The sequence below is a fragment of the Chenopodium album genome, chromosome 13 (genome assembly GCF_948465745.1).
Source record: "Chenopodium album chromosome 13, dcCheAlbu1.1, whole genome shotgun sequence".
Classification (NCBI taxonomy): domain Eukaryota; kingdom Viridiplantae; phylum Streptophyta; class Magnoliopsida; order Caryophyllales; family Amaranthaceae; genus Chenopodium; species Chenopodium album.
Genome location: NC_137846.1, coordinates 39,893,028 through 39,915,691, shown reverse-complemented (window position 1 = coordinate 39,915,691; position 22,664 = coordinate 39,893,028). Strand labels below are relative to the sequence as shown.

Genomic DNA, 22,664 nt, shown 5'->3' with positions numbered 1-22,664 from the left:
TAATTGTACGCTCTTCTTAGCAAGAGGCTGTTGAAAGAGAGGAGAAAGAAAATGGTGTTAAAACAATCTCATAGATCAATCCGGCCCAAATTAGTGGGGTAAATACTTCAAAATTGGAGAACACTAGGGCAAGGAAATGCCCACCCTTAAAGTGTACGCAGGGGTGATTGCCACTGATTGGCCTAGCCCCAACACCAAATTTAAAAGGTGATTTCCTTGTCACTGCCACAACACTTGATACGGAGTGATTAACATTAGATGCTTAAAATATTCAAACCTTTTTATGAGGATTCTTTAGAGATAGTTGCAAGTATTTTAGATTGAAGAGCAAATGAGAGAGTAAGACACAGAAATAAGAACAATTATTATAGTTTTCAGTTTTTTACTCAAACTGGCCTGGACAGAAAATCTAGAATCTTCTATTTTCATGGATCGTGAACCGAAGTTGATCTCAATGGACTCGTTCGACCCAGTTCAAGTCCATATTCATGTCTAGATTTATGTGTGCACACCCCAACACCCATGAGTGGCAATGATCCTCGTTTTGATCCATAGAACTAATTTTCCAATAGAGATATGAACCCAAGCTGTAGTATGCTGCATGTACTATCTACGATCCTACAAGACATTATAATTTAAGCTTGTAATATTACAACTACTTTAATTTATTTATTACCATAGTTGTATAGGATCCATAATTTATGTGTACATATCTTTCATAACTCTGTAAGTACCAATTACTCACTACCTTCAAGCCGGTGTAAAATCACATGAGCACGGTGTTGGGGCTTAAGAGTTATAACTGTAGTAGGAGCATGGGTATAGGATGGTGACAGCTCAAAACTGAAGCGCTGCAAAATCATGGACACCGCCATTTTAGCTTCTGCAATAGCAAAGTTTTGCCCGATACAGATTCGGGGGCCCCAGCCAAAGGGAAAGAAGGATATATTCCCCTTGGTTGCCTTTGCAATCCCTTCTGAAAACCTTTCTGGTTTAAATTCATTTGCATCATCTCCCCAAAGATTGGGATCACGGTGCGTGTAGATTATTGAAAGACTAATCATAGCACCACGAGGGACCAATATGTTTCCAAGTTTCATGTCACCTTGATCTATCCTATGCATTGTTGAAGTCACAGGTGGGTACAATCTCAGCACCTCATATAGTATCATTGTCACCTATAACAAAAACAAAAACAAATACAAATAATTTGCAGGAAAATAAAAAAATAAAAAAAAAAATTTAATAATGCATCTCTTTAGTTTGAAAAACTGATAAATGATCCTGAAATTAGCTCATCTTTTCTTTGGGAAGAGAATCCCAATAGCAGATCATGAAATATTTGTTAGGTGTCTTCTCAAATTTTAATTGGCCGAGGATCAAGTTTTAGTCAAGTTGTTTCATTCAAACACAAGTGACTACAAACTATTTGAGGAAGGTGTCTCCAAAGGTTGAGATGATTAAGAATTAAACATAGATTGGAAAAAGATCAGAATATTCCATTTTTTTTTTTAGGTCCAAATATTTGAAGTTTTCGGAAAATTCCTAGTTTCTCATATTGAGAAGCGAAATTTGTTTCTCATGAGGGTATTTTCGTGAATAAATCAACAACTTTTTCATTATCGTGAGCTCCACAATTGAATAAAGTTAAATAAAGTTGTTGGTTTATTTACGAAAATGCCATGTGAGAAACAAAATTTGTTTCTCACTATGAGAAAGTGGGGCATCCTCGAAGTTTTCAACCCCTTGGAGGAATTTTACTAAAAGTTATAAGAACTTACTATCTTCAAATGGTTTAACCCGTCAAAGTCTGGTTGATTCTTTCCAAATGTTGCCTGCACTTCTTCTCCTGCTCGTGTTTGCCAGTCTTGATGCTTGCTCAACAAAATCATTGTCCATACCAGCAAGATCGAGGTGAAGTCATGGCCAGCAAAGTAGAAGAGTTTGCATTCATCCATCATATCCTGAAGACTCATTGCTTGCTGTTGCTTGTGACTTCCAAGACTTTGATCAGTTTGAGATGCTTTTAAGTTTGAGTCCATCAAAATTCCCAATAAGTCATCCTTAGGAGTTTCACCTGCCTCTATTGCCTTCTTCCTCTTGTCGATTATTCCCATCAATACATTTTGTATATCAGAGTTTATTTGTTTCATCTTCCTGTTGGTCTTTGTTGGCACATACCTAAGATGGGTATGATTTTTAATGCAATGCACCAATATACTAAAAATTCCAAGTGCAATAAAGCTTAATCTTAACTTACCTCCATCCAGGGATATAAACTGACTGAAAAAGGGGTATAGTAATTTGTGTCTGTTCCTTTAAAAGTTCAAATATCCTTCTTCCTTCCGTATAGCTACTACCAAATGCAGCTCAAGATATAACATCTGCAGATAGGCTGGTAACGAATGGCCACACATCTACCTCAGAGGATCCTGTTTCAGATACTAACTTCTCCCATTCGCTTACCATTTCAATAACACTATATCCAAACGCTGGAAGCATAAGCTACATACAAAAATGAAAGTATTAAAATCTTTGTATGTTTTGTTTTACTGTTTTTAGAAATCGTTATGCTGAATTGTATACTATTAATGGTCAATTATATACCTTAAGCTTTTCCATATGAAAAGTCGGGTTGATCAGCTTCCTGTGTTTTGCCCATTTTTCACCCTCATAGCCTACTAGTCCAGTAATAAGCATCCGAATAAGTGGGTTCAATTTTGACTTTTGAAACTCGTTCATCCTATTGAAGGCATCCCTTATAAGGGCAGGTTCTGCAATATTTACAACTGGTATTAAGCCCTAGCCATGTCCAAGAATTTACACCTGCATTTATCCCCATATTTAAGTCAACAGAACGTTTTGCGTGAGACCGGACTCACGTGAGTCCGGGCTCATTAACTAAAAAGGCGCGGGCCTGACCAACCCGACCAAAGCCCACGCGCCATTTTATAAATTGTCTTAATTTTGTCGTTTTCATCATTTTAATCATTTTCATAAAATTTCGAGAGCCGTCATTCACTGAAATTCAACCACTTCATTTTCCCAAAATTTCATAAAATTCAAATCTGCAAAATTCATATAATTCAAATCTGCAAATTCCAGAAAAACATGGAGAAATCAAACAATAGGATGATGATTGAAGGAGATTCTGATTCACCTATAGAATCAATTTGCAGCTCAATTACTGCTGAAAAAGGTACAATCTAATGCATAATTTTCATTGCATGTAATTTCAAATTTCACATAATATTGATTTCGATTTATAATTCGCATGATTTCAGATTGTATTATACCGATTTTGAAATATGAATTTCGACTTATAATTCGCATGCAAGCCAAATTGAATTTCAGATCGTATTAAATTTCAATTTAATATCAGATCGTTTTTAAATTGGAGTTAATTTCTACTTATTATTAGCAATTAATGCCAGTCGAATTTCAGATCGTAGTTAATTTCAACTTATAATTTGAAATCAGGCCTAATTTATTTTCACATACTCAGTTTACTATAGTATTCGATCGAATTCAATTTCAACTTATGATTTGCATGCAAAACTATTTTTGATAATTTCAGATTGAAATTCAAATATACTAACACTAATGATGAATGCAGCAGATAATGTTATTCTAGAAGAAAATATAAATGAAGAAAGAGATGATGCAGAAAGAGATGAAGATACTGCAAGTATAATAGGTATACAGATAATTAAATGTTCTGTAAAAGTATACTCTGTAATTTAGCAATCTCCTTGTTTGAGGGATCTAAACTTGAGGCTAGCTTCAAATCCCAAAATGCCAAATCTCTTCTATGAAGCTCAATTTCTACCATTGTTCTTCTAAACAAGGCTTTAACATTAGATGGGTTAAAGTCTAATATAATTATCTATTTTCCTGACTAATATAACTTTATTCCTGAATATTATAATCTAATTTCTGATTTGAACATTATTTTGATATTTTGACTATTTTTTGTTACTGAAATTAAATTAATATTATTCCTGATTGAAACAAGTTTATTCCTGAAGCATACAATTTAATTTCTGATATATTCAAATTAATTCCTGAATAAAATTTAAAATACCTGACGTACATATTTTATTTCCTGACCAAAGAAATCTTAAAGCTGACAAATGTAATCTTATTTCTGATTGAAACAATTTTATTCCTGAAATATATAATCTAATTCCTGATATCATAATATTTTAATACCTGACATACAAAATCTAATTCTTGACAAAACAAAACTAATAAGTGACATAAATAATCTAATTCCTGAAAAAATAATCAACAACATATTATAATCAGATACAAATATTATTATTTCTGACTTATATTATCTATTTCCTGATTAAATGTAAACATAATCCTGACTGTGATCTTTTATTTCCTGACTAGTATTTAGTAATTCCTGATTTAAATAATGTAATTCCTGACGACATGATAATACTTAAGTATCATAAATTTAAAGAACATTTATTTACTGTGTATAATATTTTATTTCCTGACAAAAATAAATTATGATATGTTTCATATATACTTTTCTTGCAGATTATTACAAATATGAGAAGGATGAAAACATAAGTAAATGTCTAGCAGGTTATACTGTATCAGACTACAATGAGGGATTTGTTTTATACAAAGCTCATTCAAGGACTGTTGGTTTCAGTGTCAGAAAATCAACAAAGAGAAGAGATAATAATGATCAATTGTATGAGTTTTATTTTAGGTGTTCTAAAGAAGGGCATACAAAGGGTAAAATGAAGATGGCAGCTGAACAAAATTCAGTGGAAATACCCATATTGGGTAAAACTGATTAAAAAAAGAGAAAAGATAGGGAGGTAAATGAGACAAGAACTGGTTGCAAAGCTCATATTCGTTTTAAGAAAACCAAAGAAGGAAATTTTGAAGCTGTTACACATGACTTGGAACATAATCATGAATTGGTTATAGCAGTTCAACGTAATCATCTAAGATCAGAAAGGCAAATATCAGCACCAATGGGTGAACTTATTGAAAGCATGGTTGAAAGTGGTATCAAACCAATGGATGCTTACAATTATATCACCAATGAAGCTGGAGGAGAAGAATGTGTAGGTCATACTAAGAGAGATCACCTAAACTATGTATCAAGGGTGAAAATGAGTATGGTTGAAGGTGGAGACATGCAGAATGTATTGGATACCCTTCAAGAGAGAGCAGATAATGATCCTTCATTCTTTTATAGACTGAAATTTGGAGAAGAAAACAATGTGGTGAGCTATTTTTGGCGTGATTCTCAAATGCTTGAAGATTTCAAAGCCTATGGTGATGTTTTAATCTTTGATACAACATACAGAACAAACAAATATGGGTTGATATGTGCACCATTTGTTGGTATAAACTGTCACTGGAGAACAACAATGTTTGGATGTGCATTCATAAGTGACGAAAAGACTGACACATTTGTTTGGCTTCTTATTATTTTCAAAAAGTCGATGTGTGGAATCGAACCAAAATCAATCTTCACTGATCAGGATCTTGCAATGAGTAACGCCATACCAGAGGTAAGAATTTTATTGTTCATAATATATTGTTCCTGGATTAGAATAACTTAATAACTGATAAAAACAGATCAATACCTGACAGAAATTATATAATTCCTGATAAATATCTGTTTAATTCTTGACTAATAATATATAATTCATGTTCATAATTTAATGTAATATAATTCCTGATTAAAAATATATTAATTCTGATAAAATAAAGGCAATACCTGACTAAGATATATTAATAAGTTAAAATTATTTAATATTGATTGACAGAATCTTATTCATGATAGTAAGATTCTTAATCCTGATATAAGTTTTCTAATACATGATTGAAATTAAGTCATTACTAATTCAAATTTATTTAAATTATTACCTGATTGAAAATGTTGTAATTACCTGATATAAGTCTGTTTATTTATTTATTACCTGATTGAAAATGTTATAATTACTGAGTAAAATATTCTTATTCCTGATTGTGATAATTTATTTTATTTCTGAAATAAATATGGAATATATAACAAATTAATAAAATTCTTGACTAAAATAATATATTTCCTGACGAAAAATTATTAATACTAAAAAAAATAATCAATATATGAATAAAAACCAACAAAACCACATCATTTTAAACCATTACTAAATAAATCTTTTGATAATAAAAACAGGAAATACAGAAACATAAACAAAATAGCATATCATATTTTCCATATATTTTAATGATATTGATTGTGACTAGAAATTAACAGAAAAAAAAATAAAGAAAAACACCCTAAAATCATAATCTTCTTTATGTTCTTCCTCAGATATTAACCTTGTTTTTTCTTTTGATCTTCTTTTTGTTCTTTCTCTTCCTTCTTGTGTTGATCTTCTTCTTTCTGCTTTTTGTTCTGGGTTTCCTGCCATATCTCTTGTGCTCTCTTTCTCTTGCTTAGTTCTTCGATTTCATTCTTTTCAACCTTTTCATAGAGCTTCATCAATCCATTCTTCATTCTATCTCTTCTATCCAACAGTTCATTTAACTTTTTTTCAAAGTTATCAATTGCATTTTCTTCTGGATCGTTTGTTGAGGTAGAAAACTGAGAATTGTTTTGCATATTTGACAAATATTGAGGATCGTTTGATGAAGTAGAAGACTGAGAATTGTTTTCCATTTTTGAGGAATATTGCAAAAAAAGTTTGTTGTAGGAGAGAGAATATACCAAAGTACAAAAACATGCAAAATGTATGAGTAAATAATACTTTTATAGACAAATAAAAAATATTAAAAAAAAAGATAATTTTTAAATATATTCGTTTTTATTAGTATTACATTGTTTTACCTATGTTATCTAATTCCTGAGGAAAAGTATGTAATTCCTGACAAAATAGTTTTAATTCCTGATTATACAAATAATCAAATTGCTAATTTCTAACTCTTATATTGTTATGCCTGAGAAAAATATACTAATATCTTACATAATTTATGTAATTTCTAACTAAATGTTTCTAATTTCTGATTATAATAGTCATATTACTGACTACAGTAATTTTAATTTTGTTGCAGGTTTATCCAAACTCAAGACATAGGCTATGTCTATGGCATTTGCAAAAGAATTTTGTCTCACACTTTGGTACTCTAAAAACAAATCCTGAATTCAAAAATATGTTTCACAAATGCTTAAGTGGATGTGATTCTGAATCTGACTTTGAAGATTGTTGGCAAAAGATGGTTCAAAAACATGGGCTAGAGAAAAAAGAATGGTTTGATAGGTTATATGGTCTAAGAGATAAATGGTGCACAGCATTGAGCAAGGATATTTTCTCAGCTGGAATTCTTTCATCTCAAAGGGTAGAAGTAACAAACAGAGCAATTTCATTTAAGGCCAACAAAACCACAAAGCTTTTGGAGTTCTTTCATATTTTTGAGGCTACTGTGAAAAGATGGAGAAGCACTGAAAAGAGTGACAACTTCAGATGTACTACTGAGAGACCAAGAACAACAACAAAGATATTAAAACATGCAGCTGAAGTTTATACTCTAAACTTATACAAGGATTTTAGGCTGGAATTTGAAACAAGTCTTGGAGCATATGCAAGAGAAAAAGCCACTTCAATGCAATATGTCAAATTCTTTGATGTTTCTCTTGATGAAGATTATATGCACACCTATCAAGTCATATATTACACTCAAAACAATGAGTTTATGTGTTCTTGTATGTGCTTCACAGAGACTGGATTGATGTGCTTTCACATTATCAAGATAATGCAAATGTACAACATACATGCTATACCAGAGAGATACATTCTGAAACGTTGGACCAAGCTTGCTAAATCAAACATTTGGGATGACAGTGAATTAGGTACGTACATACTTTGTTATTTTAAAATTTATTTCATGTTTATTTAGTATAAAAAAAATATCTTTATTCCTGAGATAAACATTTTAACTACAGTCATAAATAATTTGTTGACATAGATTTTCTTAATGTATAATACATGAAAAAGATAATAATATTCCTGATTGAAACAAGTTTATTCCTGAAACATACAATTTAATTCCTGATATATTCAGATTAATTCCTGAATAAAATTTAAAATACCTGACATACATATTTTAATTCCTGACCAAAGAAATCTTAAAACTGACAAACTATACCTTATTCCTGATCCTTTCTAATTTATAATAACTAATTTCTGATTGAAAAATTTTTATTCCTGAAACAATCTAATGCCTATGTAATCAAAAAATTTTAATACATGACAAACATAATTTAATTCCTGACAAAACAACTCTAATAAATGAAAAAAATAATCTAATTCCTGAACATAATGAACACTGAACAACATATTATAATATTATTATTCATGAACAAAATATTATAATATCTGATACATTTATTATTATTTCTGATATAAAATCAGATTTATTTTACACATAAAATGATATAAATATTTAAAAACTTATACATTGGTACCACTTCCTCCTTCATTAGGAAGCCTTTCAGTACCATCAGCATTAAAAATTCTAATATAAATGTTATAATGATCATGATAAACATCAAGTCTGTCTCCAACAACTATGTTGTTTGCAGCTACAAAGTTTTCCCATTCACGATCAATCAACATACCACCACAACCTGTATTTTCTGGTATGCTTAAGACTCTTACTTCCCAATGTCTATCTTCTCTGCCATTCTTCCCAGCAAAGACTCTAACAAAGTTCTTGAATTTCAGAAGAAAAAATTTCCAATCATTAGGAAGACCCTGAAAGAAAAAAAAAAATCAATTTTGATATCATTTAATCTTTACTAAAACACAAAACAAATTTATAAATTTAAAAGTTAATGTAATATATTTACCATACTAATGCGATCAATTGGTTTAACAATAATTGTACACTTCTCCTTATTTGCGTAGAAATCAGCCATTATTTTGATGATAGATTATATGAAGAAAAATATAAGTTATTTTTACAAGAATGCACCTTTTATAGAACACAATAGAGATTGTTATAATATAACTCTTTTAATAGAAAAAACTTAATTTAGAACAGCCTTTAAACAGAAAAGAGTTATGTATGAACAGTAATAATTAATCTGTAATTTAACAGAAAAATTTATTAACTTAGTCAAATTAGAATGACTTTTTAATGATGCAATAAATGACTTTTTCTACATTATAATGAATTTTCAATGAGGCAATAAATTACTTTATTCTGTTTTGTAAGACTTTTTGCAATAATTTGACATTTCTACTGACAATTAAAATTTATCAGGAATAATATCAATTTTGTCAGAAAATTTATGGCTGAAACAGAAAATAAAAATATTATCACATAGCTCGTTGCTGACTTTTATTTTCATAATATAAATAATTATATTTCTGATATTATAATATTATTATTCTTATTACTAACAAAAATGTAGTAATCTTTTTTTTTTTTTTTTGATTAGGAAATTCAACCACAGATTATTCATTAATAAACACTCCTTGGAGGCAATCAATAACAAAGAATTTTTACAACCTTGTGACAGTATGCCAAGGGAATGAAGAAGCATCAAAAATATGTGATGATGCTTTGGAACAAATGTACAAATCTGTAAGGAAAGTATTCCAAACAAATGAAGAAAAAATTCGTGAACTTGATGAAGAAAAAGAAAGAAGAAATACAGTTAAAGATCCAAAACGACCAAAAACAAAGGGAAGGCCAAAGAAGAACAAAAGAATTAGAGGACATTTTGAAAGAAGAAGAACAGCAGCAAGAGATCCAAATGAGTTTGGAACAATAACTCCTAATCCACAACTCATTTAATTCATCCCTATTGCTGCCTTCTTCTATCATAAAGTCAATCTTCAAATTTTTTATTTTATTATTCAAGATAATTGTAAACAATACTATATTTTGCCATTTTGGGGTTTGATTACTCCTGATTAAACTAATTTTAATCCTGATTTACACAATTTCATGCCTGATTTAATTTTTGATAACTCAATTTTATTACTGACTATTACATTTTAATTTCTGATAACCGAGTTTTAATTCCTGAGTTAATTCTTGACTTCTAGAATCTTATTCTTAAATAAACTAATTGTATCACTGACTAACACATTTTAATTCCTGATTATAAAAATCTTATTCCTGACTAACTCAATTTTATTCCTGACTGACTCAACTCTATTCCTGACTGACTCAACTCTATTCCTGATTAAAAAAATCTTAATCCTGATTAACTCAAGTTTATTCCTGACTAATTCAAGTTTATTCTTGTCTAAACGATACTATATTTTGCCATTTTGAGGTTTGATTACTTCTGAAAAAAATTATTTTATTTTCTGATTAGATAAATGTTATGCCTGACTAACCTTACTTTATTACTGACTTTAAAAATCTTATTGCTGAGTAACTGAAGTTTATCCCTGACTTTAAAAATTTAAGTTTATTCCTGACTAAACTAATTTTAATCCTGATTTACACAATTTCATGCCTGATTTAATTTGTGATAACTCAATTTTATTACTGACTATTACATTTTAATTTCTGATAATCGAATTTTAATTCCTGACTTAATTCTTGACTTCTAGAATATTATTCTTAAGTAAACTAATTGTATTACTGGCTAACACAATATCATTCCTGACTTTAAAAATCTTATGCCTGACTAACCCAAGTTTATTTCTGACAGACTCAACTCTATTCCTGATTTAAAAAATCTATTTCCTGATTAACTCAAAATTATTCCTGACAGACTCAACTCTATTCCTGATTTAAAAAAACTAAATTCTGATTAACTCAAGTTTATTCCTGAGTAACTCAACTTAATTCCCGTCTAAATGAAGTTTATTGCTGACTGACTCAAATTTATTCCTGACCAACAAAATTTTATTCTTAACCAAAAGAAATTTATTGCTAAAATAAATAAAGTAATTTCTGAGAAGAGTAATTTAATTTATGACAAACATTTTATTCATTTTAAGTTTGATATTTAAAATTTTTAAAATTAAAATTTGATATTAATTTCTGACACAAGTATTTTAATATATGACTAATATATAGATGTATGATTAACAGAAAACGGATTTAATAGAAAATATATACATATATAAAACAAATTTATAAGTATCTATACAAAAGAAAAATAATGCCTAACTACAAAAAAAAAAAAAAAAAATATATGTACATGTATGATTAATTGTTTTAAAAAAAAAAAAATCTAATCTTCCTCTTCCTCTTCCTCTTCCTCTTCATTTTTCTGAAGTTGTTGATCAATTTCCAATTGCTGCTTCTCTTTTTCATCTTTTTCTTTTTGTTTTTGCATCAACTTCCACTGCCTCTCTTTTTCCCTTTCAATGGCTTCCTTTTCTTTCTGATATTTGGCCTCTAGCTTCTTTCTTGCAGGTTGAGCTTTCCAAATTTTAAGCTTGTTAATTGAAAACTCAATGCAATCATTCCACAATTTCTTCCGCAAAATATTCTCTTCTCTAGTAGCCATCTGATAAGCAAGTTGGCATCTATATATCTTCCGATTTTGCTTCTATAAATTTATATAAAAAACAATATAAGAACACTAAAAAACAATAGTTATAAATCCAAAAACAAAGGAGAAAAAATACTTACATATTTCAAGTCGACAAGACCTCCAGATATACCATTGTAATTTTTCATACACATTAATGTAAAAAGGCCACAATCCTCATTTTCATGGCTTGTTTGCCATGTAAACTTAGGTTCATGCCATTCCAATTCTTCCAAGTTTGTGTCACCATGTCGATGTTCATGCTTTTTCAGAAAGATACCAACAGCTCTAATCTGTAATTATAAATATATAAATTAGAAAATTTAAAAGCATCTAAAAATATAATTTTCACAAATTTAATTTAAAATTAGCTTACCAGCACTCTGTCTATTCCATTTAATCTATCTCGATCAATATCAGTCCTGTTATTTATCCAATCTATTCTTGGACCAATACCATCAATGAAATTGAAAACCAGCAGAGTATGATGATTATCGAACGCAATGGGAAAGAATAGCTGCAAAATAAATAAAACATAATTTTCACAATAAGTAATACATTTATTAACTGAATAAAAGAACCAAATAACAGATTAAAAGATCATATTATCTGAGTAAAACATTTATATTACTGACTTACAAAATTTTATAACTGACTAACACAATTTTTTCCTGACTAAAACAATTTTATTCCTGGCTAAAACAATATTATTCCTGACTAAAACAATTTAATGCCTAACTATATAATATTTTTTCCTTACTAACACAGTTTAATTACTAACATAAATAAATTATTTCCTGATTATAGTAATATAATTCCTGACTTAAAATAATATAAAATCTGACTAATAAAAGCTTGAATCATACTAGGTTTAGCTTATTCCTGAATATACAATATATAAAGAAGAAATAAAGTTAAAAATTTACCAAATCGGCTTCGGCTATGTTGAATGAAGGAAAACGCCTAACCCACTTGCTAATGCAGTCCTAAATGTCCTCACCTCTATGCATATTCAATTTACAATCCATCTCCATTTTTAACAATTCCTCTTTAAACTTATTATACTCCACTAGGTTTTTCAAAGTTTTCAAAATTGCCTCCTTTTCCTTTATGTTAGCAACTTCTTTTCTGTAAACTGCCCTTTTTTCTAAGTACCTCCAGGTAACATTCTACAAAACAAAAAAATATATTAAATACAGAATATTATAAATAAAATTGGTTTCTGAATGAAGTAAAGAAAGGAAAAAAAAAAACTTACAGCAACTTCAGTTTGAAAAACAAATCTTTTATACTGAAAAACTCCTCTGTCAGTTATTTTACACTCTTCAATGTTGAGCACAGTATCCCAAGTATCATGAATAGCAGAATTAACCCACTCAGACGGACGAAGGGAACAAAACTCCTCCTTTACCAAAATAAGATCACTTTGTTCAGGATCTTCAGTGGGAAACTGACAGATAACAGTACCTATATCCTTTACGTAAAGACTGTTGTTACGCCTCTTAACTCCCTCATCCTCACCAGTAGGATCTAACTCAAGCTGCTCAAAATAGTGCATAAAAAACAAGTAATCACACATGTATAATTCATGTTCAATCAATCTTTTTAGATACAATGGCTTGTTTTCTTGCAAATTCCTACACACAATCTTGTCTTTCATCTGAATTGGAATCTTGTGAATAGGTGGTAGAACCCAATCTAAACCACCAGTTGCTGCTACCAATCTCTCCTCCTGCCTTTGCTTTTATTCATGAATTCTATCAACATCAATTAAGTCAATGTGTGTATCATCAATACTAGGAGGAGCAGGAGTTTTATCTATCTGAATAATGTCACCAGTAGCAACAGTAGGAGAGTCCAAAGGAATAGAAACAATGGGAATAGGAATAGATTCAACAGCAACAGTTTTATTCCTCAGCAATTCTAAAACAGCACATGCATCCCTAGGCGGAGGTTGTTCTTCCTACAAGAAAAAAAAAATATATATATCAAACAAAAGTCTTCTAAACCATGACAATAATAATCTATACTACATAATATAAATCATAATAAAAGTAATTTAAGTTCCTGACCATGACAAGTTTATTCCTGACTAACAAAAACTATTTCCTGACAATGACAAGTTAATTCCTGACCAAGGTTAGTTTATTCCTGAATAATACAATCTAATTCCTGACTTCCACAAGTTTATTCCCGACTAACACAATTTAATTCCTGACTACCACAATAATAGTGACTAGTTTATTCCTGATGAACTCAATTTAATTTCTGATTAACTCAACATAATTCCTGAATACAACAAGTTTATTCCTGACTAACTCAATCAAATTCCTAACATAAACAATGTAATTCCTGATATAAGTAATTTAATTCCTGAAAAAGACAATTTTATTCCTGACTTACTCAATCTTATTATAATTCAATCAGTATTCCTTAAAAAATATATATAATTTTTGACATAAACCATTACCTGATGACCTTGATAAATAGCTAAAGCAAGTTCCTCTGTAGCTTTAGACTGAATAACATCATCAGATTTAGAAAAAACCTGAAAGCATATGAATAATACAAATAAAAATAAATACAATAATACAAAATAATAAACACATTTATTTATATAAAATATGTTAGTTAAATACAATAACTATTAAAATAAATTATTGAGTTAAAATACAAATATTACACCTTAGATGTGCTGTCATCTTCTTTGTTTTTATCATTTTCTTTTTCAGAAGTTTCTTGAACTTCTTCTTTTTCAATAACTTGTGCATTTTCTTCTTGGGATACTGGTGTATCTTGAGAAGTAGGAGGAGTAGGAGTAATTAAATTAAATCTAGGCAAAGAAGTATCTCCCTTGATAAAACTCCTCCCTTCTTGCACAAGCCTAGCCTGATTCTTATTCATAGCAGATGTATAAAATTCATTGAGTCCTTTGGCTTTCTTTGGTGTTCTTGGAGGTGATGTGGAACTAAATAGACCTTCATTACTAACTGAATGCACCTCTTTTTCTGATGGTGTTGTGCCTTCAGCTAATTCGGGTTCTGCGGTTGTGACTTCAACATCACTTCCTTGAACATTATTCAAACCAAGATCTTCTGCTTCTTTTTCTGGTTCCATAATTCCTTGGTTTGCATCCTCTAAATTCTGCTCTGCATCTTCAATTAGATCTTCTTGCAAACCAAGATCAGAAATAACATCATTCACCTATAGAAAATAAAGAATAATATCAGATATATATCTAATATGATTTTAATAAGTATAAAAAAATGATAATAAATATAATCAAACTTACAATTGCATCAGATTTAAGTTTTGTTTTATCAAACTGATCCAAATCAGTAGCTAAAGTTTTAGTCTGCATTGCAGCTTCAACTATTGCATCAATTTTTGCTAAAAATTCAGGATTTGAATAGTAATCATCCTCTCCTTGAGATTGAGATTCTTGTGAATATGATTTTGCTTCATCCTTCAAATCAATAGCAAAGTCTATTTGATTCTCTGATACAATCTTCAAATCTCGACCGAATTTCATCATTTTCTTCTTCACAGGATAATCAACAAATAAAATAAAAAATAAATAAGTAAAATGTATAAAAGGAACATAATTGTTATTCCTGACTTATAGTTTCTTATTAGTAAAATGTAAAAAAATAACATAATTCTTATTGCTGATAATAGTAATCTAATTTCTGAGAGGGTTTATGTTATTCCTGACTATAGTTTTTTATTTTTGACAAACAACTTAATTTCTGATGAAAGGAATTTAAATCCTGACAAACAGATACTAATCAAAATAAATCAATAAATTTAAGTATAATATTAGATAATGCTAATTTCTGATAGAAAGTATATAATTCCTGATAGTATGGTAGAAAATCCTGGCAATAATAATGTATTGCCAAATTACAACAAAGTAAATAAATCAACAATAAACTTAATATATTAATTTCATTTCCTGACCAAATTTACAATATTCCTGACTGATAGTTTCTTATTACTGACTAATAGTTTCTTATTGTTGACAAATACAACTTAATTTCTGATGAAAAGAATTTAAATCCTAACAAACATATACTATAATCAAAATAAAATATCAGAAAATGCTAATTTCTGATACAAAGTACATAATTCCTGATAATATAATGTTAAATCTTGCCAATAATAATACATTATCAAACCAACAACTTTAATATATTAATTTAATTTCCTGACAAAAGTTACCATATTCTTGACTAACAATTTATTATTCCTGATAAAAGTATTCTACTTTCTAACTGAAATTATTAATGTTGAATAGTCTGATAACAGTTTATTATTCATGATAAAAGTATTCTAATTTCTAATTAAAGAGAGCAAATAATAAAAAAATCTAAAAATGTAATAAAAGATGGCAGTTTAAACTTACATCGATATCCATATTATCAATTTCAGCATCAATAGGAAACTCTTTGGGAATCTTGTACATTACATATCTAGCTTTGTCATCTATATCCTTCAATTCAAAGCTAGTTGATTGTACAACCTGATCTTCCTTCTTTTTTTCCTTTTTTTGATCCAAATATTCATCTTCATCACTGTCTTCAATCTTAAACTCAATACTGTCAAGCCTTAAAGTTTTAAGAAGAGCCTGTTCAGATTTGCCAGCATATTGTTTTGGTGAAGCAGCAGGGTACAGTCTCACAGTACCATAATCCATATTTTCAGCAACAGACTTAATCCTCTGGTTCAAACTTTCACAGGTCCAGTTCAAAATAAACGGCTTGCGATGTAAAGTTGTCCCAAACTCAAACTTTTGTAAAAATGCAATTACAAAAGCAACTAGACAACTATTTACTTGTTTAGATTTTGTCTTCAACTCCTTCCCTTCCTTTTTTTTCAAAACAAAGGCTTGAAAATCTGTTATTGACGCACATAAGAAGTCCATAACATAACCAGCCCAGTTGAAAGCCTTAATGAAACGCACATCTTCTAAAGACTTGATGATATTAAAATTAGGAGACTTATCAGCAATTGGAGCCAAAAATGTAGACACAGCAAACATAACAAATAGCTTTTTAAAATCAGCACCACCATCTCTATATCTCTCAAACATCATCTTATAAGTAATAATATTGACATATGTCTTCTTCTTCTTCCTACCCTGAACAGCTTTTTCTTCTGTTTTCCTCTTCTTTTGATTCTGTGCTTCAGATTCATTTCCCTGTTCAGAGTCATCCTCTAAATCCAAACCCAAGAACCTCCTCCACTCTATCTTCAAATATTCATCAGGATTGATTGATTTCTTCATTTTAGAAATCTCTTTCACAGGTATATTAGTAAAAGGAATACCCAACACATCAGCAATATCAGAACTATCAATATGAATTGCATGTTCCTTTTTACCAACAATAAGATTTCTAGCATGAGGATTAAAATGAGTTACTATATAGTTGTACAACTAATGACTGATATTGTCCTGCAAATTCATTTGAAGCAATCCACCAAAACCAATGTCTATAACATCCTTCTTTTGCTCATCACTAAAATCTTCCATAATTGTACAAAGATAACCAGGACCAGATTTAGCAAGGTCTGAAATATCATCTTCAGTAAGAGCACTGAAAAATAAAAAACATGAATAAGACACACATATTCCTGAAAAAAATTATGTTATTTTCTTAGCATAATTATCTTTTAAAACATTTAATTCCTGACTATTATAAAATTTAAAATATATAATTACTGTATGTAATACTGATATTAAAATTCCTGACTCTAATTATCTATTTCCTGACTAATATTATCTTAAACCTGACTGAGTATTATTATGTGAATATTATTATCCTAAAACTGACTATCCATACCTATTTTCTGACAATAACTATCTAATTCCTGACTAATATATGTTAATTCCTGAGTGTTATAAATTTTAAAACATTTAATTACTCTATATAAATACTGATATTACAATTCCTGAGCATAATTATCTATTTTCTGACTAATATTATCTTAAACCTGACTGAGTTATAATAGATGTGAATATTATTATTTGTAAACTGACTATCCATATCTATTTGCTGACAAGAACTATCTAATTCCTGACTAATGTTATAAATCTTAAAACATTTAATTACTCTATTTAAATATTGATATTATTATTCCTGACTATTATTATCTATATTCTGACTAGTATTATCTTAAAACTGACTAAGTTATAATACATATGAATATTTTTATCCTAAAACTGACAATCCATATCTATTTTCTGTTAATAATTATCTAATTCCTGACTAATATATGCTAATTACTGACTAATGTTATAAATCGTAAAAATTTAATTACTCTATTTAAATATTGAAATTATTATTCCTGAATATTATTATCTATTTTCTGACAAATATTATCTAAAACCTGACGAGTTATAATGTATCTAAATATTATTATTTTTAAACTGACTATCCATATCTATTTTCTAACAAAAACTATCTAATTCCTGACTAACATAATGTAATTCCTGGGTATAATAAATTGTCAAATATTTAATTACTGCAAATTATATTGGTATAACAACTCCTGACTATTATAATCTATTTCCTGACTAATTTTATCTTAAACCTGGCTGTGTTAATTTTATTTCTGAATAATATATCATAATACCTGATCTATAAAATCTAATTCCTGATATGCTAATTCCTGAGTAAGATAAATTTGAATACAGACAACAACTTCTTAATTTCTGATGAAAAACATCTAAATACTGAAAAACATATACTATTAGCAAAATAAAATAATACAATTAAAGATAATATAATAAAATGCTTATTTCTGATATAAATAATATAATTCCTGACTATATAATAGTCAATCCTCAAAATAATCAAAATTACAACTAATGTAATTACATCAAAAATAACAAAATCCTACACAAGAATATTCAAAGTAAAAACAACAATTTACATTTCATCGAACACCTGGCGTGCATCTGAATATACAAAACAATATTTTTCCGAATTTAAAAGAATTTATTTCGAATATCACACCTCACAGATCGACTTCTTTTAGAACCATGTTTAGGACCACGCTTCTTAGAATGCTGTGAATCATCCCTACAAAACAAGAACAAGAATAAAAAAAAAATTACTGACAATTGTTTTCATAAAAAACGAATAAGCAAATAATAACTAAAAAATTTATTAACCTTTCTGGCATTTCAACTATCTTCGGAGGCTGTTTTGATGATCGTTTAGTTCGTTTCATATAAACTTTTAAAGGAGAATCATCAGTAGGAGGAAGGCCAGCCATTAATGTAGGTGAGGAAGACGGAAATTAGGATTTATGTAAAAAAAATGAAAATTAAGTACATGCAAATATAAGCTAGAAAATGAAGAAGTGATGCGAAATTTTAGGGAAAATGTAGTTAAGTTGAGAGTAATGGAGTGTAATGGAGTGTAACTGCAGAAAACGTGGGGAAGAAGAAGGAGGAGAAAGGCGGAACGTTGGAAGACGTTTTTTTTAAAAAAAAAAATAAAAAAAAGTGATAAAAATTGTTTTTTTATTCGTAACACATTTAATATATTTACTTTCTGTTAAAAAAAAAACCAACTTTAAAATAAATTGTGAATTCCTCTCTTTCACTCTATAGATAAAATTTCTAATATAAAGAGATAATATTTATATTTTCACTGTACTTTAAAATTAGTATGTCAATTTTTACTTCCAGTGTACTTTAAAATATTTAAATTATTTAAATATTTTAAAGTACAAACAAAATATTTAAATACAAAATTATTTAAAATTATTCAAATAAAAATTTATTTAAAATTATTTATGTACAAAATTATTTAAATACAAAATTATTTAAATTATTTTTACTTCCAGTGTACTATAAAGTACAAACAAAATTATTTAAATATATGTACTTTAAAAATACTTCCATTGTCTCCAAACTTTAAAATCTCATTTGTCAATTTTACTTATGTAACATTTGAATTATGTAATAAAAATCATATTGTTTATTTATGTAATAGTGTAGTTTTTGTAGTTTTGTTTGTAAATTGATATGTATGTTATTATTAATTTGAGATTTTTTAATTGAACCATAATAAATTCAATATATTAAAAAAGGACTTTTTAAACAAGTTATAAGATATTTATTAAAAGTTATGATTAATTTTGTATGTATGAAATATTAGAAGTATACCGATAATAAAACTTTATGTAATATTTTTATTTAGTGAGTGTCATTGTCTAGTGGTTTGACTGCAATATCTGACTATTTATTAATGATATCACTGATATGTTATTATATTATTGCTACATTATCAATAATTGCTTTACGCCAAAGAGCAATTATTGAGAATTTAATCATTTTTCAGCCTTCGCACATAGTGTTTGGAAAAATTAGAGCAATTTTGTAGTTCATACTTTCAGTCAATTTTTTAATTCAATTATTTTAACTACTTTTCCGTGACCAATTCCCCAATACTCTATAGTGGTACTCTTCTTTTACTAAAACGTCACATCGTGACAAAATTTTATCTCAAGTTTTTGAAAACATGTACTTCTTCTTTTCTTTTTTACTTAACTTGTTTATTTTATCACATTTGTCAATACAAAATTTTAACGTTCAATAAGTTTAACTCTCCATAAGTAAAAATTATAAAAGTTATATATTATGATAGTACTTATTGAGACGAATTCAAAAAAGTCTCATATGAATATATTTTTCCTTATATATTATTCACAAAAGATTGTCAAAGGAGGGGTAGTGAATGGTGTAAAATTCAAAGCGGGTTAAGTAAAAAAGGAGTAAGTACTAGGTAATAGGTGACAATTCGGATGATCAGATCGAGTCTGATGACGTCGGGTTAAGTTAATTTTTATAGTTGAGTCATGCTAAAATATTGTATGCACTCGAATTCAAAGCTGAATCGGATATTTTTCGGATTGGTTTCGGATCGGTATAGTTTTGACACCTTTAGTACTAGTAAATGTATTACTAATTGAACGAGCTAACGTCCCCTAACAATCCGGTTAAAAATGCAAAAAAAAAAAAAAAAAAAAAAAAAAAAAAAAAAAAAAAACCTATTTTATACGAAGTAATTCAAAATACAATAGCACTTATTAAATAAAAAGGCAAATAAATTAATTGACTAAGCAACAAAATGGGTACCTAAAAAAATAATTAATATGGCTATTAAAAAAAAAATTTAATATTGCTCTGTTTCTTTCAAGAAAATAAAATTATTTCTGGAATAATAATAGACAAACAAAAATAACTAACCATATTTTTTGATATGTTGTTGAAGAAATGGCAAAACGCGATCAACATAATCATGAGTAAAAGGAATAGGCTTTTCTCTTGCTTCTTGACGCATTCTGAAGGTTTCTTTTAAATCACCATACAAAAATTTGTATGAATTTCCTTTCAAACCCTGTTTTTGAGACACTTTTCCATCTTTTTTGGATTAAACCATACCCAATTTAATGTTTTCCAAACCCATGTTAGAGTTACAATACAAACAATTGCTTTAAAAATATACCCAATTTTCATTTTTGATGGATTTTTTGTATTCAAATTCTAAGGGAAATGGAGTAGATGGTAGAGGTTTAATATAAAGTGGAGGTGGAGGGTAGAATGGTGGTAAACATGCTAATAAATATCCTGAGCTTGAATTGTTTTTTGTAAGGCAACTTGAGCCTTATTTTAATATACAAGCTTGATAACCACGACATTAATATTAAAATATTTTAGAAATTTTATCAAAAAAAACCATTTTTAATAACTATTTTCTTGGGAAAAACTTTATAAATTTTTTTTGGCGAGGAGAAATGAGATTGTAAAATATTTTTGTTGAAAACAACCTAAGATCTCTGACACTCAATTAACCACTAACTTTCCCTTAATTCTTCTAATTAGTCATAACTTTCACTAACTATTTAATAATTAAGTTGATTTATAAATTTTTTTAAAAAAAAAACAAAAACCACCCTTACCACCACCAGTCAACCACCTCTCCTTCTCCCCTCCCATAGTAGCAACCCCCTCCCAGCCTCCACCATCCCCGGCCGCCGTTTGGAACCCCTCACCCCCGCCAAACCGACCCCCTCTCTTTCCCCTTGACCCTCGCCAACCACCCTCCTCCGGAAAACCACCCACCAATACTACCTTCTACCATAACTACAACCCAGAAAACCACCCCAACCCCAACCGAAGGAGAGTGAAAATCTATTAGAAAAAAAGCGTCGTCGAATTCAATAACGGAAGGAATATAGGAAGAAGTGAAGGAAAGAGAAAATGAGACGAATATAATCGTGACGATAAATTCAACAAACGAACAATGTTGAATTGGGGAAGAAGATGACAGAGAAAATGGTGAATTGGGGAAGAAGAGGAGAGAGAGAGAGTAATTAGAAGAATGGTGAATTGGGTTATTTTCCGGAGGAGGGTGGTCAGCGAGGGTAAAGGAGAAAGGGAGGGGGTTGGTTCGGTGGGGGTGAGGGGTTCTAGGCGGCGGCTTGGGATAGGGGAGGCCGGGAGTGGGTTACTTCCATGGGAGGGGGAGAAGGAGAGGGTGGTTGACTGATGGTGGTGAAGGTGGTTTGTTTTTTAATTTATAAATCAATTTAATTATTAAATAGTTAGTGAAAATTATAACTAATTAGAAGAATTAAGGGTAAATTAGTGGTTAATTGAGTGATTAGAGATTTCAGGTTGTCTTCAACAAAAATATTTTACAATCTGGTTTCTACTTGCCAAAAAAATTTTATAAGGTTTTTTAATTTCAACAAAATAGTTGTTATAAATAGTTTTTTCTGACAAAAATTTTAAATATTTTTAAACATGCAAAATGTAAGTTAAGGTGGAGGTAGAGGTCTCTGGTATGATTAGTGGTTTGTTGAGGCGGATATACCATGCACATGATACATCCATTTCCAAAAAAAACGGAAATAACATTGTATAGAGATGTAAAGAACATTTAGCTAAAATGAAAAGAAAATTTAGTTAAAGTGAAAAGAACATGTTATAGAATTGTAACGATTAAAAAAACATATATGTAAAGTGAAAAGAACATATTGTTAAAATGTAATGAACGTGATAATTTCTGAGCGTCTATTTTAAAGGAACTTAAAGAATATAATAAAAGAACATAAGAGTTAC

General features: G+C 29.1%; 2 pseudogenes across 1 annotated transcript; one reads left to right on the top strand and one right to left on the bottom strand.

Moving 5' to 3' along the window:
* Positions 1-724: 724 nt before the first annotated feature.
* On the bottom strand, positions 725-21,107 carry LOC145576644 (echinocystic acid 23-monooxygenase-like; annotated as a pseudogene). Its single transcript, XR_014098513.1, has 5 exons — positions 20,787-21,107; positions 2,608-2,826; positions 2,261-2,505; positions 1,782-2,181; positions 725-1,178 (listed from the first exon to the last, which is right to left on the bottom strand). The product of XR_014098513.1 is annotated as an echinocystic acid 23-monooxygenase-like (transcript).
* LOC145575500 (protein FAR1-RELATED SEQUENCE 5-like) lies at positions 3,607-10,736 on the top strand (annotated as a pseudogene).
* Positions 21,108-22,664: the final 1,557 nt, after the last annotated feature.